This window comes from Ranitomeya imitator, chromosome 8, assembly GCF_032444005.1.
Source record: "Ranitomeya imitator isolate aRanImi1 chromosome 8, aRanImi1.pri, whole genome shotgun sequence".
NCBI classification, from domain to species: Eukaryota; Metazoa; Chordata; class Amphibia; order Anura; family Dendrobatidae; genus Ranitomeya; species Ranitomeya imitator.
The window spans coordinates 2,780,845-2,806,059 of record NC_091289.1 but is presented as its reverse complement, the minus strand read 5'-3'; the positions used below and the strand labels follow the sequence as shown (position 1 = coordinate 2,806,059).

The following is a 25,215-nucleotide window of genomic DNA, read 5'->3' as shown; positions in this document are numbered from 1 at the left end:
GTTAGGTCTAGCAATATTTGGCCAGTGAGGAATCTTTGTGATTTCAGCTCTACGGGAATCTATTTTGTATGTAAAATGAAACAAGTGAGATGCAATTGGAGTGGACATCTCAGGTTTATTTAAAGTTTAGTCTTCAGCCTGTGAACTGCGATGGGCTGAGGTCTGGTGATGTCTCGGCCATTGCAGAATATGCCACTCCTTTGCTTTCACAGGATGTTTTGGGTGATTGTCCGTCTGTCCTGTGAAGCGTCGTCCAACCATCCTTGCTGCATTTGGTGAATCTGAGCAGAAGGTATCGCCCTGTACACACAGGATTCATCCGGCTGCTTCTGTCTTCAGTCACCTCATCAATAACCACTAATGACCGGTGCCATTGAACCATGCAATTGCACCATGGGAAGGATTCTACGATCATCCACCACTGGTGTCTTCCAGGGAAGTTCAGGCCTTTTTCAGTTCCCAAAACTCTCCAGGGCGCACTTTTATTTTTGTGGGAGAATGTACCTAACTGTTGGTTTAGCCTCAGGACATTTCTGCTCTCTCTGATGGATTTCTTCTTCTTTATTTCAGCCTAATGATAGTCTGTTTCTCTTCCTTTGTCCACATGTTGTGGGTTCACAGCGACGGCTTCCAAATGCAAATGCCGTACCTGGAATCAGCTCCAGACCTTTTACCTGTGTAATTGATGATGGATTAACGAAGGAATAGCCCATGCAGGCCACTAAAGATCTTCTGAGATAATTGTCCATTTACCTTTGGTCTCTGTAAAAAAAAAAAAAAAAAGAAGCAACTTCATATTCAAGAGCGATAATTCCTAAACCTTTCCTCCAATAGGATGTGAATCCCTCAAATTTAAGGTGAGAGTCGGCACTTTAAGCGCAAACTGATAATAGGACTGGATCTGGAATATGTTTTGGTAAACGGCTAAAATTCCCAAACTTGTCACTTTCCAGATATTTCTGGATCGAACTGGTAAGATGGCAGAAGGTCCGAGGACGCATCCTCTGATCACTGATCCTCATAGCCATTATGTATCGTCCTGGGATGCTGTAGATACTGACTGTGGGACGTGGACGTGGCTCTGCTGGTCCCAGATGTTCTTCAGTCTTCAGGTTTCTTTATTCTACTTGTGGTGATAGGAATGTAGGAATGTGACCGGTCAGGATCCACAGCACAACAGGACAAGGTCCACACCCATATCACTGTGGTGTCATACCTGCTCGCTGTAACCAGCCTCCACCTTACCTGACGGCACAGCTGGGTCCGTGGATGATGAGGGTCTTACTCCACATGTCATGATGTCAAGGCCGTCTGCTCCCAGCAGTCACAATAATATGGACAGGGCTTGGGTGCCTGCTCTGCAGACAGTATCCCCATCATAGGATTAGATACAGTGACTTGAGACTGCACCACGTGATATTCTTACACATGTTTACGGCGGTGTCTTATGGATGTTTTCCATAATATTTAGTGCCGAGCTGTCTTCTGGCATCGTCACATTGGTTTTTATAGGGCTTCTTCACATGTATTGTGTAATTGCACTGAATTAAATTTTTGTTTTCCTATTTTCTGAGGCTTTTTCCTCCTTATATTCAAATGTTATTTCCAAGAAAACAAGTTATCTATCATCTGTAGCATAGAAGATCACTGGCTGCTTGTTGGGGATCCAACCACAGGGACTTCCAGTGTTTCTGACGTTGGACGTCTGGGCTCCCCGAGAATGTCGCTCTGCAGCCTTCGATGGAGTGAAGGTTGTAGACTCTGCCTCTGCTCGAGTCATTGTGTATGAGACTGCCGGAGAGAGATCAGAAGGTCCCATAGACAGTGACAGGAGCCGAGTGTGCAGCCTTCACTCCAGTCCACAGAGGGCATCTTCTCCCTATGCTGCGGACAGGAGGGGACGTGTCTTGTGGGGAATAGTCTCGTGTTTTTCTGCTCCAGTGTGAGACGTCTCAGTGTCTCTTGGTTGTCGCTGGTTTGCCACATAAAACACATTGTTCTCAAATTTATCCCTAAAACTTGCATAAAATTCTTGGATTAATCAGAGTTTTTTTTGTAGGCGAGGCTGTGCACAAATAATGGGACTTTTGGAGTTTTCATGCCCATATGATTGAACTGGGGCGAGAGAACGTCCACTCTTCTAGATCATGAGGTTCTGCATCGTACTTTTCACCAGTCATGATGCATCAGGGCCATTTTCTTTGGGATTTATGTGGATTTTAGAATTATGTGCAGACACACCGGTCTGTCTGGCCGTGGCCCCAGTGGTCAGGTCTTAGCTCCATGTATACAGGATGGCTGTGAAGTGATCGGTCTCCGTATATACCGAGGGAGGGAGATGGATCTATAATGTCAGGATCACAGCATGCACGATGTATCGCTGATGTCGCACCACAATGCTTACAATATTTGGGGCATGGATTTGGCGATAAATGACCAGTGTAATTCATGGACACGTGGCTCGAGTTGTGTGTGCACACCGTTCCTTTAGGCGCAGATATTCTTCTCTTACGTAGATAGAAGGCTTTATATAACTGGAAGCACCGGAGACTGAATCAACCTGTTCTCTGCACCCTCCACCCAAACATCAGCAAAAGACAAAAATGCCTTTGATAGATTTTTGTAGACCCCCTGTGTGTCTGGAGCATCTCCTCCGCCCACCACTAATTATCCCGCACCTCCCATCTTACCCCTCAGAGTCTGAAGTCAGGTCCCCCTCTTTGATGTCATTGTCACTTCTGTAAAGCTCAGAATTTGCCCCTCACCCATTGGAGGGTTGTGAGCTGAATTAACCCCTTCACCTACCTTATGATACATTAGGGGGCTGGAGGTAAACTCCATTTGCCCAGTGTTGCTGCGCAGAAGTCATGTATGATAGTGTGTAGCTTACAGAGGATTGTTTGGCCTGATACAGTGTAACAAGATCTCAGCTGTGTGAGCAGTACTAGGCGCCATGTGCTTCTGACAGCTTTCACATGAATCCTTGCCGCTATGAGATCAGTGCGGGCGGCAAACGACTGCCGCTAAGGCCACGATCCCACGGTCAGGATATAGCAGCGTGTTTTAACTAAGCGCATTCTGGTGACGCAGGTGAATCCGTCTGTGTTCACTGAACCTTCCAGATACACTGCATGCAATGAATGGCTGTGGGTGAGACCCCCGCTACCGATAATTGACATGCTGCGCTGTAACCCCACACCGCAGGGAGTTTACACAGTGACAAGCACAGCGGGCGCAGGGTTTCTAGGACTCCATCCTCTGCGATTGTGACCTACAACTCTGCTCAAGTGGACGGCGTCCAAACCGCTGCTGGTCCGGATCGTGGACACACACCCTAAGAGCGCCGTCACGCCTGTGTCCGGATCTGACATCACGGATCTGCATGGCGCACATATTTTGGTTGCAGAGTGGGAGCACCGCTTCAATCTCTGAATGTAAACCCACAAGTTCCTGTTAGGCCACGTTCACACTTTCAGGATTTGTAAAGTCAGAAGAAGAGAAGTAGAGTAGAAACTCGTCACCACTTCTGTATTTATCACCCGCTCCTGGTTTTGGCTACAAATACTGATGTAAAATGCTGACCAAATCCGTGGCTTTACCTGAAGAGCCGCAGGGAACTCGAGGGGTAATGAGGAAAATCCTAAACTGCAAAACTTCTAACTATACAATGATGAAACCTGGGGGGGGGGGGGGGGGACTTTACCAAAAACATTTCATCATTCTCTGGTCCTGGCAGCCATTAATTTTTTTGAGAAACCATGTGAGCAGCGCCGCTCTTCCCTTTCCTGTTATGTTGTCATATGGGGCCACCCTAAAATGGGGACAACGATGCTGGAGAATTCCTGGAGATTATATGGCTCTCATGAGAAGATCCATCATCTGGTTCCTAGGGGATAATCGCTCACATAGATCACTCCATTTTACTACATGTCAGGACCTCGCAGGGACCTTCCATTTAACCTCTTGTGCTCCAGGCGGCTGCAGTAATGTAACATCTACTACTAAATTGCATAATGTGTTCCTGTTGGGTGAATTATTTGCAGGTCGCTCCCATTTGCGGTGGCTTCTGCTTTCCTTAGGTTCTGACCGTGCTTCCATCTGGCACTAATTGTACAAGTATTGGTGTCAGGGCGAATAACCGAGCCTGACGAAGACTGTTCCCAGGTGAGGGCAAGCAAGCAGCGATGGAGGCGGCGGATAAAGCTCCGTTCACACGGCTTTTCTAGGGCAGAGGAGTTTTTTGTCAGTCCTCTTCCCCATCTCTTGCAGGCTGTCATTATTCTACCATGGAATGTAACTTTCTACAGGTCCTGAATGACATAGACGTCAGCACTGATGATCCACAAACTCTGCACCCTGTTCAGCTCTCACTTTCTTAATTGAATTGCATGTTTTCTTCTAAGTCGTATGCTGTATTTTACTCCAGAGCTGCACTCGCTATTCTGCTGAATGTTATTGGAAACTGTCAGCAAGCTTGCGCATGGGCACGATCTTGCGGCTTAGCTGACCTTTCGAAATCATTTTCACTCTTCAGAATACTGTATGGAGCCTGGTGCAAAGACAACGCTTCCCAGCATGGAAGTCTGCAGAGACATTGAGCAGGAGATGTTGGGAGATTTCAGCTCTGAAGCTGCAGGAAAGAAAATAAATATACAAGTTGGGTATGTGCTCAGCATGTGTCTTGTTAGTAATGTGCTGGTGATTAGAGGATGCGGCCACAGATCTGAAGGATCTCATTGATGAGGATGTCTGTCCTTCCAGGTGACGCTCTCGAAAGGGCGTAACTGCCGGTAGACCTGCTCCTCCGCCACAACGCTGCATTTTCTACGAGCCTTTGCTGAAATTGCCGGAAAGTAAGAACATGATTGGGTTTCATGTAGAGCGAATGTCGACCATCACACGACTTCTTTGGTTACGTGTTTTACATTTACATTTTACAGAACACCAAGTATGGCCACCGCCGTCAGATTGGAATGGTTACGGCGAGTGACGTCAGGTCCCCACATGCTCCAGTGTATATGGAGATGTTTGTTTTTGCTGCGTGATACGCTCCATTTCCTGAACACTCAGGCGGTAACATTTCCCAGACAATCCTGCACAATTCTCCCACAAAGCACCAAGCCAGGTGAGAAAGCAGGCAAGGACACGGGGTGTGTGGCATATATGTGCATGGCATGTATGCGGATGGTATATATGACATGTATGAGGATAGTATATATGACATGTATGAGGATAGTATATATGACATGTATGAGGATGGTATATATGACATGTATGAGGATGGTATATATGACATGTATGAGGATGGTATATATGTACATGGCATGTATGAGGATGGTATATATGACATGTATGAGGATGGTATATATGACATGTATGAGGATGGTATATATGACATGTATGAGGATGGTATATATGTACATGTATGAGGATGTTATATATGTGCATGGCATGTATGAGGATGGTATATATGTACATGGCATGTATGAGGATAGTATATATGACATGTATGAGGATGGTATATATGACATGTATGAGGATGGTATATATGTACATGTATGAGGATGTTATATATGTGCATGGCATGTATGAGGATGGTATATATGACATGTATTAGGATGGTATATATGACATGTATGAGGATGGTATATATGACATGTATGAGGATGGTATATATGACGTATGAGGATGGTATATATGACATGTATGAGGATGGTATATATGACATGTATGAGGATGGTATATATGACATGTATGAGGATGGTATATATGACATGTATGAGGATGGTATATATGACATGTATGAGGATGGTATATATGACATGTATTAGGATGGTATATATGACATGTATGAGGATGGCATATATGACATGTATGAGGATGGTATATATGTACATGTATGAGGATGGTATATATGACATGTATGAGGATAGTATATATGACATGTATGCGGATGGTATATATGACATGTATGAGGATAGTATATATGACATGTATGCGGATGGTATATATGACATGTATGAGGATAGTATATATGACATGTATGAGGATGGTATATATGACATGTATGCGGATGGTATATATGACATGTATGAGGATGGTATATATGACATGTATGAGGATGGTATATATGACATGTATGAGGATGGTATATATGACATGTATGAGGATGGTATATATGACATGTATGCGGATGGTATATGACATGTATGAGGATAGTATATATGACATGTATGAGGATGGTATATATGACATGTATGAGGATGGTATATATGACATGTATGAGGATGGTATATATGTACATGTATGAGGATGTTATGTATGTGCATGGCATGTATGAGGATGGTATATATGACATGTATTAGGATGGTATATATGACATGTATGAGGATGGCATATATGACATGTATGAGGATGGTATATATGACATGTATGAGGATGGTATATATGACATGTATGAGGATGGTATATATGACATGTATGAGGATGGTATATATGACATGTATGAGGATGGTATATATGACATGTATGAGGATGGTATATATGACATGTATGAGGATGGTATATATGACATGTATGAGGATGGTATATATGACATGTATGAGGATGGTATATATGACATGTATGAGGATGGTATATATGACCTGTATGAGGATGGTATATATGACCTGTATGAGGATGGTATATATGACATGTATGAGGATGGTATATATGACGTATGAGGATGGTATATATGACATGTATGAGGATGGTATATATGTACATGTATGAGGATTGTATATATGTACATGGCATGTATGCGGATGGTATATATGACATGTATGAGGATGGTATATATGTACATGTATGAGGATGGTATATACAGTATGGCATGTATGAGGATGGTATATATGTGCACGGCATGTATGAGGATAGTATATATGACATGTATGAGGATGGTATATATGACATGTATGAGGATGGTATATATGACATGTATGAGGATGGTATATATGACATGTATGAGGATGGTATATATGACATGTATGAGGATGGTATATATGACATGTATGAGGATGGTATATATGACATGTATGAGGATGGTAAATATGACATGTATTAGGATGGTATATATGACATGTATGAGGATGGTATATATGACATGTATGAGGATGGCATATATGACATGTATGAGGATGGTATATATGACATGTATGAGGATAGTATATATGACATGTATGCGGATGGTATATATGACATGTATGAGGATAGTATATATGACATGTATGAGGATGGTATATATGACATGTATGAGGATGGTATATATGACATGTATGAGGATGGTATATATGACATGTATGAGGATGGTATATATGTACATGTATGAGGATGTTATATATGTGCATGGCATGTATGAGGATGGTATATATGACATGTATTAGGATGGTATATATGACATGTATGAGGATGGCATATATGACATGTATGAGGATGGTATATATGTACATGTATGAGGATGGTATATATGACATGTATGAGGATGGTATATATGACATGTATGAGGATGGTATATATGACATGTATGAGGATGGTATATATGACATGTATGAGGATGGTATATATGACATGTATGAGGATGGTATATATGACATGTATGAGGATGGTATATATGACATGTATGAGGATGGTATATATGACATGTATGAGGATGGTATATATGACATGTATGAGGATGGTATATATGACATGTATGAGGATGGTATATATGACATGTATGAGGATGGTATATATGACATGTATGAGGATGGTATATATGACATGTATGAGGATGGTATATATGACATGTATGAGGATGGTATATATGACATGTATGAGGATGGCATATATGTACATGTATGAGGATGGTATATACAGTATGACATGTATGAGGATGGTATATATGACATGTATGAGGATGGTATATATGTACATGTATGAGGATGGTATATATGACATGTATAAGGATGGTATATATGACATGTATGCGGATGGTATATATGACATGTATGAGGATGATATATGACATGTATGAGGATGGTATATACAGTATGGCATGTATGAGGATGATATATGACATGTATGAGGGTGGTATATATGACATGTATGAGGATGGTATATATGACATGTATGCGGATGGTATATATGACATGTATGAGGATGGTATATATGTACATGTATGAGGATGGTATATACAGTATGGCATGTATGAGGATGGTATATATGTGCACGGCATGTATGAGGATAGTATATATGACATGTATGAGGATGGTATATATGACATGTATGAGGATGGTATATATGACATGTATGAGGATGGTATATATGACATGTATGAGGATGGTATATATGACATGTATGAGGATGGTATATATGACATGTATGAGGATGGTATATATGACATGTATGAGGATGGTATATATGACATGTATGAGGATGGTATATATGACATGTATGAGGATGGTATATATGACATGTATGAGGATGGTATATATGACATGTATGAGGATGGTATATATGACATGTATGAGGATGGTATATATGACCTGTATGAGGATGGTATATATGACATGTATGAGGATGGTATATATGACATGTATGAGGATGGTATATATGTACATGTATGAGGATGTTATATATGTGCATGGCATGTATGAGGATGGTATATATGACATGTATTAGGATGGTATATATGACATGTATGAGGATGGTATATATGTACATGTATGAGGGTAGTATATATGTACATGGCATGTATGCGGATGGTATATATGACATGTATGAGGATGGTATATATGTATATGTATGAGGATGGTATATATGACATGTATGAGGATGGTATATATGACATGTATGAGGATGGTATATATGACATGTATGAGGATGGTAAATATGACATGTATTAGGATGGTATATATGACATGTATGAGGATGGTATATATGACATGTATGAGGATGGCATATATGACATGTATGAGGATGGTATATATGACATGTATGAGGATAGTATATATGACATGTATGCGGATGGTATATATGACATGTATGAGGATGGTATATATGACCTGTATGAGGATGGTATATATGACATGTATGAGGATGGTAAATATGTGCACGGCATGTATGAGGATGGTATATATGACATGTATGAGGATGGTATATATGACATGTATGAGGATGGTATATATGACCTGTATGAGGATGGTATATATGACATGTATGAGGATGGTATATATGTACATGTATGAGGATGTTATATATGTGCATGGCATGTATGAGGATGGTATATATGACATGTATGAGGATGGCATATATGACATTTATGAGGATGGTATATATGACATGTATGCGGATGGTATATATGACATGTATGAGGATGGTATATATGACATGTATGAGGATGGTATATATGACATGTATGAGGATGGTATATATGTACATGTATGAGGATGTTATATATGTGCATGGCATGTATGAGGATGGTATATATGACATGTATGAGGATGGCATATATGACATTTATGAGGATGCTATGTATGAGGATAGTGTATATGTACATGGCATGTATGAGGATGGTATATTACATGTATGAGGATGATATATATGACGTGTATGAGGATGGTATATATGACGTGTATGAGGATGGTATATATGACATGTATGAGGATGGCATATATGACGTGTATGAGGATGGTATGTATGACATGTATGAGGATGGTATATATGACATGTATGGGGATGGTATGTATGACATGTATGGGGATGGTATATATGACATGTATGAGGATGGTATGTATGACATGTATGGGGATGGTATGTATGACATGTATGAGGATGGTATGTATGACATGTATGAGGATGGCATATATGTGCATTGCATGTATGAGGATGGTATATTCGGCTACGTTCACACTAGCGTTGCGCCGCCCTGCGTCGCGTGCGTCCTTTTTTGACCAAAATCGGACGCACAGAAAATGCAACTTGTTGCATTTTCTTGCGTCCGACGCTAGCGTCGAAAAACGCCACCCTAAAAACTCACGCGTCCCCTATGTTAAACATAGGGGCGCGTCGCCGGCGCAACAGCGACGCACATTGGCGGAACGCCAATGTGAACGTAGCCTAACATGTATGAGGATGGCATATATGACATGTATGAGGATGCTACGTATGAGGATGGCATATTGCATGTATGAGGATAGTATATATGTACATGGCATGTATGAGGATGGTATATATGACATGTATGAGGATAGTATATATGACATTTATGAGGATGCTATGTATGAGGATAGTGTATATGTACATGGCATGTATGAGGATGGTATATTACATGTATGAGGATGATATATGACATGTCATATGCCATCCTCATACATGTCATATATCATCCTCATACATGTAATATACCATCCTCATACATGCCATGTACATATACACTATCCTCATACATAGCATCCTCATAAATGTCATATATGCTATCCTCATACATGTCATATATATCATCCTCATACATGTCATATATACCATCCTCATACATGTCATATATACCATCCTCATACATGTCATATATACCATCCTCATACATGTCATATATACCATCCTCATACATGTCATATATACCATCCTCATACATGTCATATATACCATCCTCATACATGTCATATATACCATCCTCATACATGTCATATATACCATCCTCATACATGTACATATATATCATCCTCATACATGCCATGTACATATATACTATCCTCATACATGTCATATGCCATCCTCATACATGTATGAGGATGGTATATGACATGTATGAGGATGGCATATATGCCATTTATGAGGATAGTATATATGTACATGGCATGTATGAGGATGGTATATATGACATTTATGAGGATGGTATATATCTGCATGGCATGTATGAGGATGGTATATATGACATTTATGAGGATGGCATATGACATGTATGAGGATGGCATATGACATGTATGAGGATGGCATATGACATGTATGAGGATGGCATATGACATGTATGAGGATGGTATATATGACATTTATGAGGATGCTATGTATGAGGATGGCATATGACATGTATGAGGATGGCATATGACATGTATGAGGATGGCATATGACATGTATGAGGATGGCATATGACATGTATGAGGATGATATATATGACATTTATGAGGATGGTATATATGACATGTATGAGGATGGTATATATCTGCATGACATGTATGAGGATGGTATATTACATGTATGAGGATGGCATATGACATGTATGAGGATGGCATATGACATGTATGAGGATGGCATATGACATGTATGAGGATGGTATATATGACATTTATGAGGATGCTATGTATGAGGATGGCATATGACATGTATGAGGATGGCATATGACATGTATGAGGATGGCATATGACATGTATGAGGATGGCATATGACATGTATGAGGATGGCATATGACATGTATGAGGATGATATATATGACATTTATGAGGATTGTATATGACATGTATGAGGATGGTATATATCTGCATGACATGTATGAGGATGGTATATTACATGTATGAGGATGGCATATGACATGTATGAGGATGGTATATATGTGCGTGGCATGTATGAGGATTGTATATGACATGTATGAGGAAGTAATATATGTACATGGCATGTATGAGGATGGCATATTGCATGTATGAGGATGATATATATGACATTTATGAGGATGGTATATATCTGCATGACATGTATGAGGATGGTATATTACATGTATGAGGATGGCATATATTACATGTATGAGGAAGGAATCTATGTGCATGGCATGTATGAGGATAGTATATATGTACATGGCATGTATGAGGATGGCATATATGACATTTATGAGGATGGTATATATCTGCATGGCATGTATGAGGATGGTATATATGACATTTATGAGGATGCTATGTATGAGGATGGTATATATGACATTTATGAGGATGCTATGTATGAGGATGGCATATGACATGTATGAGGATGGCATATGACATGTATGAGGATGATATATATGACATTTATGAGGATGGTATATATGACATGTATGAGGATGGTATATATCTGCATGGCATGTATGAGGATGGTATATATGACATGTATGCGGATGGTATATATGACATGTATGCGGATGGTATATATGACATGTATGAGGATGGTATATATGTACATGTATGAGGATGGCATATGACATGTATGAGGATGATATATATGACATTTATGAGGATGGTATATATGACATTTATGAGGATGGTATATATCTGCATGGCATGTATGAGGATGGTATATATGACATTTATGAGGATGCTATGTATGAGGATGGCATATATGACATGTATGAGGATGGTATATATGACATTTATGAGGATGGTATATATCTGCATGGCATGTATGAGGATGGTATATATGACATTTATGAGGATGCTATGTATGAGGATGGCATATATGACATGTATGAGGATGATATATATGACATTTATGAGGATAGTATATATCTGCATGGCATGTATGAGGATGGTATATATGACATGTATGAGGATGGCATATGACATGTATGAGGATGATATATATGACATTTATGAGGATGGTATATATGACATGTATGAGGATGGTATATATCTGCATGACATGTATGAGGATGGTATATTACATGTATGAGGATAGTATATATGTACATGGCATGTATGAGGATGATATATATGACATTTATGAGGATGGTATATATCTGCATGGCATGTATGAGGATGGTATATTACATGTATGAGGATGGCATATATTACATGTATGAGGAAGGAATCTATGTGCATGGCATGTATGAGGATGGTATATATGACATGTATGAGGATGGTATATATCTGCATGGCATGTATGAGGATGGTATATTACATGTATGAGGATGGTATATATGACATTTATGAGGATGCTATGTATGAGGATGGCATATGACATGTATGAGGATGATATATATGACATTTATGAGGATGGTATATATGACATGTATGAGGATGGTATATATCTGCATGACATGTATGAGGATGGTATATTACATGTATGAGGATGGCATATATTACATGTATGAGGAAGGAATCTATGTGCATGGCATGTATGGGGTTTGTATACATTGCAGTGCACTATGGCGCGCGGCTGAGGATGCCGTCTGTCTCTGCTCAGCATTCACACAACTCCCTGAACAGCTCATTAAATCCTTTAAAACAACTATTTGATTATTTTCTCTTTTTGTTCCAGTGAGTTGATTCCCTGCGGAGCCCTTGAGGGAAGGATGCAGCGATTCCAACTAAGAAAGATGATTAGATGTAAGAAGGGGAGAGAGACACTGAGCAAGAAGCCGCCGGGAAGCGAAGACCTGCAGGAAGGTAGAAAGCTTTACTTATAGAAGTCCCATGTGGTGCACACAGGGGACGCGCTGTCTGCATGGGGGTCTAATGTGCACAGATCCGGATCTGCTTCACCAGATCTGAGTCACTTATTAGCCGCAACCGTGTGAAATGAAGACAATGGGATGTCCCATATTAACAACCGATACCTAAGCCACGAGAACCATGGAGGGAGATCAGATGGATCCCCCCAAAGCTCCAAAACTGGAAGTGTCAGCGGCTGTACATCCTAGAATCATAATTAGTTACACTGGTGTGCAAAAAAAAAAGTTTTTCTCAGGTACCAAGGTTTTTTGAACGGATTTAAGGTATTTGGTGAATTTGATAATCTCATTACATTTGCTGAATTGGATCTAGTTTTTGAGATAATTCATCCATGATAATATTGCCGTCCATCAATTATTATTTTTATAGCGCCATTTATTCCATGGCACTTTACATGTGAGGAGGGGTGTACATGATAAAAAACAAGTACAGTAATCTTAAACGATACAAGTCACGACTGATCCAGGAGGAAAGAGGACCCTGCCCACGAGGGCTCACAATCTACAAGGGATGGGTGAGGATACAGGAGGAAAGAGGACCCTGCCCGCGAGGACTCGCAATCTACAATTGATGGGTGAGGATACAGGAGGAAAGAGGACCCTGCCCGCGAGGACTCACAATCTACAATTGATGGGTGAGGATACAGGAGGAAAGAGGACCCTGCCCGCGAGGACTCACAATCTACAATTGATGGGTGAGGATACAGGAGGAGAGAGGACCCTGCCCCCGAGGGCTCACAATCTACAAGGGATGGGTGAGGATACAGTAGGAGAGAGGACCCTGCCCACGAGGGCTCACAATCTACAAGGGATGGGTGAGGATACAGGAGAGATGACCCTGCCCGCGAGGACTCGCAATCTACAAGTGATGGGTGAGGATACAGTAGGAGAGAGGACCCTACCCACGAGGGCTCACAATCTACGAGGGATGGGTGAGGATACAGGAGGAGAGAGGACCCTGCCCGCGAGGGCTTACAATCTACAAGGGATGGGTGAGGATACATGAGGAGAGAGGACCCTGCCCGCGGGGGCTCACAATCTACAAGGGATGGGTGAGGATACATGAGGAGAGAGGACCCTGCCCGCGAGGACTCGCAATCTACAAGTGATGGGTGAGGATACAGGAGGAGAGAGGACCCTGCCCACGAGGACTCGCAATCTACAAGGGATGGATGAGGATACAGGAGGAGAGAGGACCCTGCCCGCGAGGACTCGCAATCTACAATTGATGGGTGAGGATACAGGAGGAAAGAGGACCCTGCCCGCGAGGACTCACAATCTACAATTGATGGGTGAGGATACAGGAGGAGAGAGGACCCTGCCCCCGAGGGCTCACAATCTACAAGGGATGGGTGAGGATACAGTAGGAGAGAGGACCCTGCCCACGAGGGCTCACAATCTACAAGGGATGGGTGAGGATACAGGAGAGATGACCCTGCCCGCGAGGACTCGCAATCTACAAGTGATGGGTGAGGATACAGTAGGAGAGAGGACCCTACCCACGAGGGCTCACAATCTACGAGGGATGGGTGAGGATACAGGAGGAGAGAGGACCCTGCCCGCGAGGGCTTACAATCTACAAGGGATGGGTGAGGATACATGAGGAGAGAGGACCCTGCCCGCGGGGGCTCACAATCTACAAGGGATGGGTGAGGATACATGAGGAGAGAGGACCCTGCCCGCGAGGACTCGCAATCTACAAGGGATGGATGAGGATACAGGAGGAGAGAGGACCCTGCCCACGAGGGCTCACAATCTACGAGGGATGGGTGAGGATACAGGAGGAGAGAGGACCCTGCCCGCGAGGACTCGCAATCTACAAGTGATGGGTGAGGATACAGGAGGAGAGAGGACCCTGCCCGCGAGGGCTTACAATCTACAAGGGATGGGTGAGGATACAGGAGGAGAGAGGACCCTGCCCGCGAGGTCTCACAATCTACAAGGGATGGGTGAGGATACAGTAGGAGAGAGGACCCTGCCCGCGAGAGCTCACAATCAACAATTGATGGGTGAGGATACAGGAGGAGAGAGGACCCTGCCCGCGGGGGCTCACAATCTACAAGGGATGGGTGAGGCTACAGGAGAAGAGGACCCTGCCCGCGAGGGCTCACAATCTACAAGGGATGGGTGAGGATACAGGAAGAGAGAGGACCCTGCCCGCGAGGGCTCACAATCTACAAGGGATGGGTGAGGATACAGTAGGAGAGAGGACCCTGCCCGCGAGAGCTCACAATCTACACGGTATGGGTGAGGATACAGGAGGAGAGAGGACCCTGCCCGCGAGGGCTCACAGTCTACACGGGATGGGTGAGGATACAGGAGGAGAAAGGACCCTGCCCGCGAGGGCTCACAATCTACAATGAATGGGTGAGGATACAGGAGGAGAAATGACCCTGCCCGCGAGGGCTCACAATCTACGCCGGATGGGTGAGGATACAGGAGGAGAAAGGACCCTGCCCGCGAGGGCTCACAATCTACAATGAATGGGTGAGGATACAGGAGGAGAAATGACCCTGCCCGCGAGGGCTTACAATCTACACGGGATGGGTGAGGATACAGGAGGAGAGAGGACCCTGCCCGCGAGGGCTCATAGTCTATAAGGGATGGGTGAGGATACAGGAGGAGAGAGGACCCTGCCCGCGAGGGCTCACAATCTACAAGGGATGGGTGAGGATACAGGAGGAGAGAGGACCCTGCCCGCGAGGGCTCACAATCTACAAGGGATGGGTGAGGATACAGGAGGAGAGAGGACCCTGCCTACGAGGGCTCACAATCTACAAGGGATGGGTGAGGATACAGGAGGAGAGAGGACCCTGCCCGCGAGGGCTCACAATCTACAAGGGATGGGTGAGGATACAGGAGGAGAGAGAACCCTGCCCGCGAGGGCTCACAATCTACAAGGGATGGGTGAGGATACAGGAGGAGAGAGGACCCTGCCCGCGAGGGCTCACAATCTACAAGGGATGGGTGAGGATACAGGAGGAGAGAGGACCCTGCCCGCGAGGGCTCACAATCTACAAGGGATGGGTGAGGATACAGGAGGAGAGAGGACCCTGCCTACGAGGGCTCACAATCTACAAGGGATGGGTGAGGATACAGGAGGAGAGAGGACCCTGCCCGCGAGGGCTCACAATCTACAAGGGATGGGTGAGGATACAGGAGGAGAGAGGACCCTGCCCGCGAGGGCTCACAATCTACGCCGGATGGGTGAGGATACAGGAGAGAGGACCCTGCCCGCGAGGGCTCACAATCTACACGGGATGGGTGAGGATACAGGAGGTGCGGGCAGAGCTGGTCGTGCAGCGGTTTGATTGATCCGTGGACCTCAGGTTGTAGCCTTGTCAATGTGACCGATATGTGATCACAGATACAATCGCTTTTGGTCTTTTGACTCTTTAGTGTCTTAGGTAATGAAATATCCTGTAGAATTATTTAGTATTTCAGTCCGTAGCTTAAAATGCTATAAAAGACAAAGTTCAACTGTAATTAATTAGCTATTAAACATGTCAGAAAGTAAAGCCGATCTGGCAAAACCGAAGTCATATTCTTAATCGGCACCATAAACTTAATATCAAACCGTTCAGAAATTGTTGGCACCAGAATCCCTGTTTACTAGCGAGGGGCGACGTCCTGGGAGCGGCCTCACTGACAGCTGGAGGAATCCTTCATATTTTAATGTTGCTCATTACACAGCAATTTACCTAATTAACTGCAAGCGTTCAGAATAAGTTCCTGGGGGCCTGTCAGGATGTGTGAGGGATGCTGAGAGGAATGACTCTACTCACAGGTCATCCTAAAACCCCGGAATGACCGGCAGTATCCTGTCCTGCTCCCATGGCAGTCATCACTCAGCTTTCCTGGGCGCCGGACAGGTCTCTCCTCCTGGATCAGGATATCTATAGCTCTTGTTGCCCCCTGTACTCTCCAAGTTATTTGAGGCGAGGACACTTCAGGAAAACACTGGTGTTGTTTTTCCTGAATCTTTTTGCCTGGCATCGTTTCAGCACTTACTACGGGGATTCGCCAGTTTCTGACTCTGGACCGGAGGGTATATATGGGTGATACACACTGCCGGCCAGTGGGCCAGTATACACTTGTATAGAGTGAGGCAGTGCCCTGTCTACTGACGTGGCCATCCGGTCTCGGGTCAGAAACCAGCGAATCCCTGCAATGCACAGAGTGACTGCAGGCTTATCGATTTGGACCAGACAACCCCTTTGAGTGAGTGGCTTCCAAATAGAAGACGTCTCTGGAGAGTGAAGAGGTCACTATTAGCCGCCACACGGCATTGGAAGCCCGAAGCACTTAAAAAATTCTCAAAAAGACTGAACTTATTCACAGCAAGTGGTTTTTACATTGCTGCGCATTATGTTCATTCTTTGCAGTATTTTTATCACTTTTTCAGGTGGGTTCTGTGCAGAAAAAGCTGTTGTGTGCACATATAATTGTACCGGCATGTAAGATCCTCGGCTCCCTGCTCTGTAGGATTTATGACATACAGCGTGTGCAGAATTATTAGAGTACTCGTAATGTTGATGATGATTTTATTATTGAACATTTCCAGTGCTGTCCACAGTCCAGAAGGTGAATAATCCTGAAACTTGAAAATATGAGAATCTAGAAGTGAGTACAAACTTCTGACATTTCCGCCCTTCTCAGTGTGATATAGTAATATATATATATAGTAATATGGCCGCCCTTTTCCTCAGTGTGATTTAGTAATATATTTACCGTATTTTCTGGCGTATAAGACACCTTTTTAACCCCCGAAAATCTTCTCAAAGTCGGGAGGCATCTTATACAGCGGGTACGGCATGTGCAGAGCTCTGAAGTCGCTGCATATGGTGCAGGGAGCGGTCTCGGATGGTTCCCAGGGTCTGGAGGACAGGAGACTCTCCTTCAGGCCCTGGGATACATATTCGTGAAAAAAAAAAAAAAAAGACTAAAAATAAAAAATATGGCTATGCTTACCTTCCGACGGCCCCCGGATTTCTCCCAGCTCTCCGCGATACATGCGGCGGCTTCCGTTCCCAAGGATGCATTGCTCGCCGCGAAGGACCTTTGTGACGTCGCGGTCATTTTTCTGCATCTTTAAGGCTACGTTCACATTAGCGTTTTGCGTGTTTGCGTCGGGCGACGCATGCGTCATGCGCCCCTATATTTAACATGGGGGACGCATGGACATGCGTTGTGCGACACATGCATTTTTTTTGCCGCAAGCGTCGGGCGCAGAAAACGCAACAAGTTGCATTTTTCTTGTGTCCAAATTTCGGCAAACAACGACGCATGCGTCGCAAAACGCAGCGTTTTTGCATGCGTTTTGGTGCGTTTTTATTTGCGTTGGGCGTTGCGTCGCCGACGCAGCGGCACACAACGCAAATGTGAACGTAGCCTTAATGCCTTTTCTGCAGAATGATCCTGGTTTTCTGAAGAGATGCAGACTTTTCACTGCTCCCCTTCTGGTGAAAGTATCTTCTAATCACCTGCTGGAGGTTTGGGGGGTGAGTTTGTAGTCTGTGTCCTGTATTGATCTGGTCCCGGCCCATCCATTTACTCCGTCTAGAGTCGTCTCATCTCCTCTCTGTGAACAATCTGTATCACATATTTCTTGGCCCAGTCCTGACGTTTCTCTTCAGCGTTTTACTCAGTGGTGGTCGGGCTCGGCCTCCTTACTTCGGCCTGTTTCTGAGCACTGAATACCTTGTAGTTCTGTGTCTTGTTCAGTGGTGAATATCTGCTTCTGAAAAGCATCGCTTAGTGCAATGCCTCGGGCAAGGTATGAAAACATTAGATATTTCACGGAAACGTAAGCACGATTATTGTACTGTGAAGCGATTCGTGACGGATACAGAGCATACATGATCTGTGCAGATAAAGGCATAATTAGGAAGGTTCTGCCTGATGAAGTCATTAGATTTAGGCCGGGGTCACACTTGCGAGTTCAAAGCGAGAAACTCGCCCGAATCTGTTGCATCAGTACTCGGCACTGCCACCGGCACTCAGGCAGGAGCATTCAGCTGCATAGAAATACGTGAAACTGCACGCTTTGGTCCCGACTACCGGTGGCACTGCCGGGTATTGATGTGAGAGACTTGCACGAGTTTCTCACATTGCTCTCGCAAGTGTCACCCCGGCCTTAGAATACAGCTGGTAGAATGCTATTACAAAGCAGCAGACAGGTATGTGAAGCTGCTGGAGCCTCTGACGTCCCCAGAAGGTGTAGGATCCTCCACAGGCCGCAGTTGTACATAAACGTATTATTAGGCTGCTCCTAATCCGCGCTCACAAGCAGATATGGCTGCGGTGGCCTCGACGTACATGAAGACTCATTGTAAACCAGCCATGTTTACTGATGATGCCTTTCAACCTCTAGATGGTCCCGTAGGGTGAAGTTGTGGATGGTTGGTACACTGCTACTCCCCTCTTCCCTGGGTGGGGAAGGATGGTACAGACTGAGGGCGTATTCAGGAGCTAAGGCAAAGCATGTGGCCCCGGCATCTTCACCATCAGAAGTTATCAAGGCGAGCTAGGGTGCCCCTAGCGTTGGAGACAGGGAATAAGCCCCTGGTCCTGGGAAACCTGACAGCAGAGTTGTGACAGATATGCACAGCGATTTATATGTGCTAATTGCTGAGTTGTTGGACAGCCGAGCCCCGCATACATCCCTGGTAGCGCGAGTCCGCGGTATGGTATGTTAGTTAGCGCCTAGCCTGGCAAGTCTTTGTTGTACTTGGTTTCTTTACTGCTTGTTACCTTCTTGGCTGAAAATAAATCCGCACTCCTTCTTTATATGTACTGCCTGCCTTTGTCACTGCCACGATGCCCTGCAATATATCCACGGCACAGTCCGCGCTGCGGTCATTATGTGGAGGAGAAGACTTGCCACAATCTCCACTTCTCTCCTCGTTACCGGGCTTTCTCTACTATTTGTTGATGGAGTCGTCATCACACATTCTGACATTTCCCATTAGGGAGATGGAGGAGGCACTGAGGCTCCTCCGACACGTGACCACATGTGAAAGAGGCCAGATTTAAGCCTCTAATGAGAAGATTGGATTTCATTCTGACTGATGGCACATAACAGAAGTGGAGGATGACTATGTGGTGCAGTCGGTGCTAACGGCACATCCATGGGGTAAAATCGGAGCGCAGTCATGTCCTAGAAGCCCCAGATGCACAGACTAATGAAATTGACATTTAAAAAAAAAAAAAATTTTATCTCTTGCCCAATTCTACATTATGTCGATTATATAGATTTTATCTTCCTAAGGGCTTGTTTCCACTTGCGAGATATACGTCCGAGTCTCGCATGTGGAAACGAAGCTCTGGCGCCGGCACTCCAGAGCGGAGCGTGCGGCCGCATAGGAACACATGGAGCTGCACGCTCCGCTCTGGAGTGCCGGCGCCAGAGCTTCGTTTCCACATGCGAGACTCGGATGTATATCTCGCAAGTGGAAACAAGCCCTTATACTGGGAACGAGCTCATTTACTCTGTTGTTCGATCAGTCTCTCCTGTTGACGGGTGGCGCTGGTGAGTGACGTTTGGGCTCCACCATGATTATTGGGGTGTATGGCAGTGCCCCATTACAGTGAGGTCCGTCAGTCTGACCCTCAGGTCTTAACATGCTGTAAAGTTTGGTGCGCACATACCAAAGTGTGAATGGGCCTTTTCTTTCGCTCAGCCGCGTGTCATCCAGCCTCCTCATCCTCTCCCGCCACATAAAGGCTGAGGTTTGGGGTCTGGAATGCCTTGTGTTTTTAGCAGGGCGCGGGATGGAGGTGATTTGTATGTCTTTCCCATGACTGCTGTGTTTGCTGAAATCAAGACAAAAAAAAAAAGTTTAAAACTTTAGGAAAGTGAAGGCGAGAGCATGAAGAGCGAGGGGGTAGGGAACAGGTGCACCAGGACAATGTAAGATGAAGATTGATGGCTGCGAGCAGTGAGGATGATGAGGCACAAACCGTCACTATCTGTCAGCCTGGCCCTGAACCGTGCAGCCGGGGGCTTCTGTGTCCCCGCGGGGAGCCTGATATTCCTACTCTCTGCCCCTCTACCTGCGACCCCCGGTGCCTGCCCCATAATGCCAGGCTTAGGGGCTCCTCCTGCCTCCTCACTATGGGGGTACTGGATCCAGCCTCCTAGCAATGGCTCCCACCATGTTACCTCCAGGGTGCCCTTCTCCCTCCTCACCTGCCCTGGTTTGGTCCGTCATAGATACATATCACTAGGATTACTGTTGTAGGTTCCCATAGTCAGCTGAGACACTTTTCAGGGGTCCCTGTCCCTTCTTCTTATGACTTTTGTTATTCTTTTAGTTGGAAATAAATCCCTTACATTTGTTACAGTCCCTGATGGAGCTGGGGGAGGTCAGGGGTCGGAGCACAGGAGCTCAAAACTAACAGAAACTTTATAGGAGGGAAAGTGAGACGCAGAATATACACGATGAGAGTGAGCGAGAGCGTCCTGTGCAGGAAGAGACCGCAGGAGGCTGAGCGAGTGCTGGAAACAGGCAAAATATACACAAGGGTCATAAGGGAGCCACAATGGCGGGATCTGCTCCCTCCATTATTGGCACCATATTTATAACGGCCCCAAATAGCTACAGAATGCAAACCGGGTGCAACGTTACTGCAATAACTGCAGAGACAGAGACTGCAGCGGACATACCGAGACATGCACAGAGACTGCAGCGGACATACCGAGACATGCACAGAGACAGAGACTGCAGCGGACATACCGAGACATGCACAGAGACTGCAGCGGACATACCGAGACATGCACAGAGACTGCAGCGGACATACCGAGACATGCACAGAGACAGAGACTGCAGCGGACATACCGAGACATGCACAGAGACTGCAGCAGACATACCGAGACAGAGACTGCAGCAGACATACTGAGACATGCACAGAGACTGCAGCAGACATACCGAGACATGCACAGAGACTGCAGCGGACATACCGAGACATGCACAGAGACTGCAGCGGACATACCGAGACATGCACAGAGACTGCAGCGGACATACCGAGACATGCACAGAGACAGAGACTGCAGCGGACATACCGAGACATGCACAGAGACTGCAGCAGACATACCGAGACATGCACAGAGACTGCAGCAGACATACCGAGACATGCACAGAGACTGCAGCGGACATACCGAGACATGCACAGAGACTGCAGCGGACATACCGAGACATGCACAGAGACTGCAGCGGACATACCGAGACATGCACAGAGACAGAGACTGCAGCGGACATACCGAGACATGCACAGAGACTGCAGCAGACATACCGAGACATGCACAGAGACTGCAGCAGACATACCGAGACAGAGACTGCAGCAGACATACCGAGACATGCACAGAGACTGCAGCAGACATACCGAGACATGCACAGAGACTGCAGCGGACATACCGAGACATGCACAGAGACAGAGACTGCAGCGGACATACCGAGACATGCACAGAGACTGCAGCAGACATACCGAGACATGCACAGAGACTGCAGCAGACATACCGAGACATGCACAGAGACTGCAGCGGACATACCGAGACATGCACAGAGACTGCAGCGGACATACCGAGACATGCACAGAGACTGCAGCGGACATACCGAGACATGCACAGAGACAGAGACTGCAGCGGACATACCGAGACATGCACAGAGACTGCAGCAGACATACCGAGACATGCACAGAGACTGCAGCAGACATACCGAGACATGCACAGAGACTGCAGCAGACATACCGAGACAGAGACTGCAGCAGACATACCGAGACATGCACAGAGACTGCAGCAGACATACCGAGACATGCACAGAGACTGCAGCGGACATACCGAGACATGCACAGAGACAGAGACTGCAGCGGACATACCGAGACATGCACAGAGACTGCAGCAGACATACCGAGACATGCACAGAGACAGAGACTGCAGCGGACGTACCGAGACATGCACAGAGACTGCAGCAGACATACCGAGACATGCACAGAGACAGAGACTGCAGCGGACATACCGAGACATGCACAGAGACTGCAGCGGACATACCGAGACATGCACAGAGACTGCAGCAGACATACCGAGACATGCACAGAGACTGCAGCGGACATACCGAGACATGCACAGCGACAGAGACTGCAGCGGACATACCGAGACATGCACAGAGACAGAGACTGCAGCGGACATACCGAGACATGCACAGAGACAGAGACTGCAGCGGACATACCGAGACATGCACAGAGACAGAGACTGCAGCGGACATACCGAGACATGCACAGAGACTGCAGCGGACATACCGAGACATGCACAGAGACAGAGACTGCAGCAGACATACCGAGACATGCACAGAGACTGCAGCGGACATACCGAGACATGCACAGAGACGGCAGCGGACATACCGAGACATGCACAGAGACGGCAGCAGACATACCGAGACATGCACAGAGACTGCAGCAGACATACCGAGACATGCACAGACACAGAGACTGCAGAGGACATACCGAGACATGCACAGAGACTGCAGCAGACATACCGAGACATGCACAGAGACTGCAGCAGACATACCGAGACATGCACAGACACAGAGACTGCAGAGGACATACCGAGACATGCACAGAGACTGCAGCAGACATACCGAGACATGCACAGCGACAGAGACTGCAGCGGACATACCGAGACATGCACAGCGACAGAGACTGCAGCGGACATACCGAGACATGCACAGAGACAGAGACTGCAGCGGACATACCGAGACATGCACAGAGACTGCAGCAGACATACCGAGACATGCACAGAGACAGACCCACAGATAAAGAGACTGCAGCGGACATACCGAGACATGCACAGACACAGAGACTGCAGCGGACACACCGAGACATGCACAGAGACTGCAGCAGACATACCGAGACATGCACAGACACAGAGACTGCAGCAGACATACCGAGACATGCACAGACACAGAGACTGCAGAGGACATACCGAGACATGCACAGAAACTGCAGCAGACATACCGAGACATGCACAGAGACAGACCCACAGATAAAGAGACTGCAGCAGACATACCGAGACTGCAGCGGACATACCGAGACATGCACAGAGACTGCAGCGGACATACCGAGACATGCACAGAGACTGCAGCAGACATACCGAGACATGCACAGAGACAGACCCACAGATAAAGAGACTGCAGCAGACATACCGAGACTGCAGCGGACATACCGAGACATGCACAGAGACTGCAGCGGACATACCGAGACATGCACAGAGACTGCAGCAGACATACCGAGACATGCACAGAGACAGACCCACAGATAAAGAGACTGCAGCAGACATACCGAGACATGCACAGACACAGAGACTGCAGCGGACACACCGAGACATGCACAGAGACTGCAGCAGACATACCGAGACATGCACAGACACAGAGACTGCAGAGGACATACCGAGACATGCACAGAGACTGCAGCAGACATACCGAGACATGCACAGCGACAGAGACTGCAGCGGACATACCGAGACATGCACAGAGACAGAGACTGCAGCGGACATGCCGAGACATGCACAGAGACAGAGACTGCAGCGGACATACCGAGACATGCACAGAGACTGCAGCGGACATACCGAGACATGCACAGAGACTGCAGCGGACATACCGAGACATGCACAGAGACTGCAGCAGACATACCGAGACATGCACAGAGACTGCAGCAGACATACCGAGACATGCACAGAG

The 25,215-nt window shown here is 45.7% G+C and overlaps 1 long non-coding RNA gene across 1 annotated transcript in view; it reads left to right on the top strand.

The window, feature by feature from the left end:
* Nucleotides 1-3,838: 3,838 nt before the first annotated feature.
* Nucleotides 3,839-25,215, top strand: part of LOC138647081 (uncharacterized) — a 30,342-nt gene continuing 8,965 nt past the window's right edge. Inside the window, exons 1-6 of the long non-coding RNA XR_011314869.1 lie at nt 3,839-4,164; nt 4,535-4,661; nt 4,762-4,853; nt 4,941-5,125; nt 13,291-13,418; nt 18,048-18,106. This is a non-coding gene — a long non-coding RNA (uncharacterized lncRNA). The remainder of the gene's footprint in view (nt 4,165-4,534; nt 4,662-4,761; nt 4,854-4,940; nt 5,126-13,290; nt 13,419-18,047; nt 18,107-25,215) is intronic.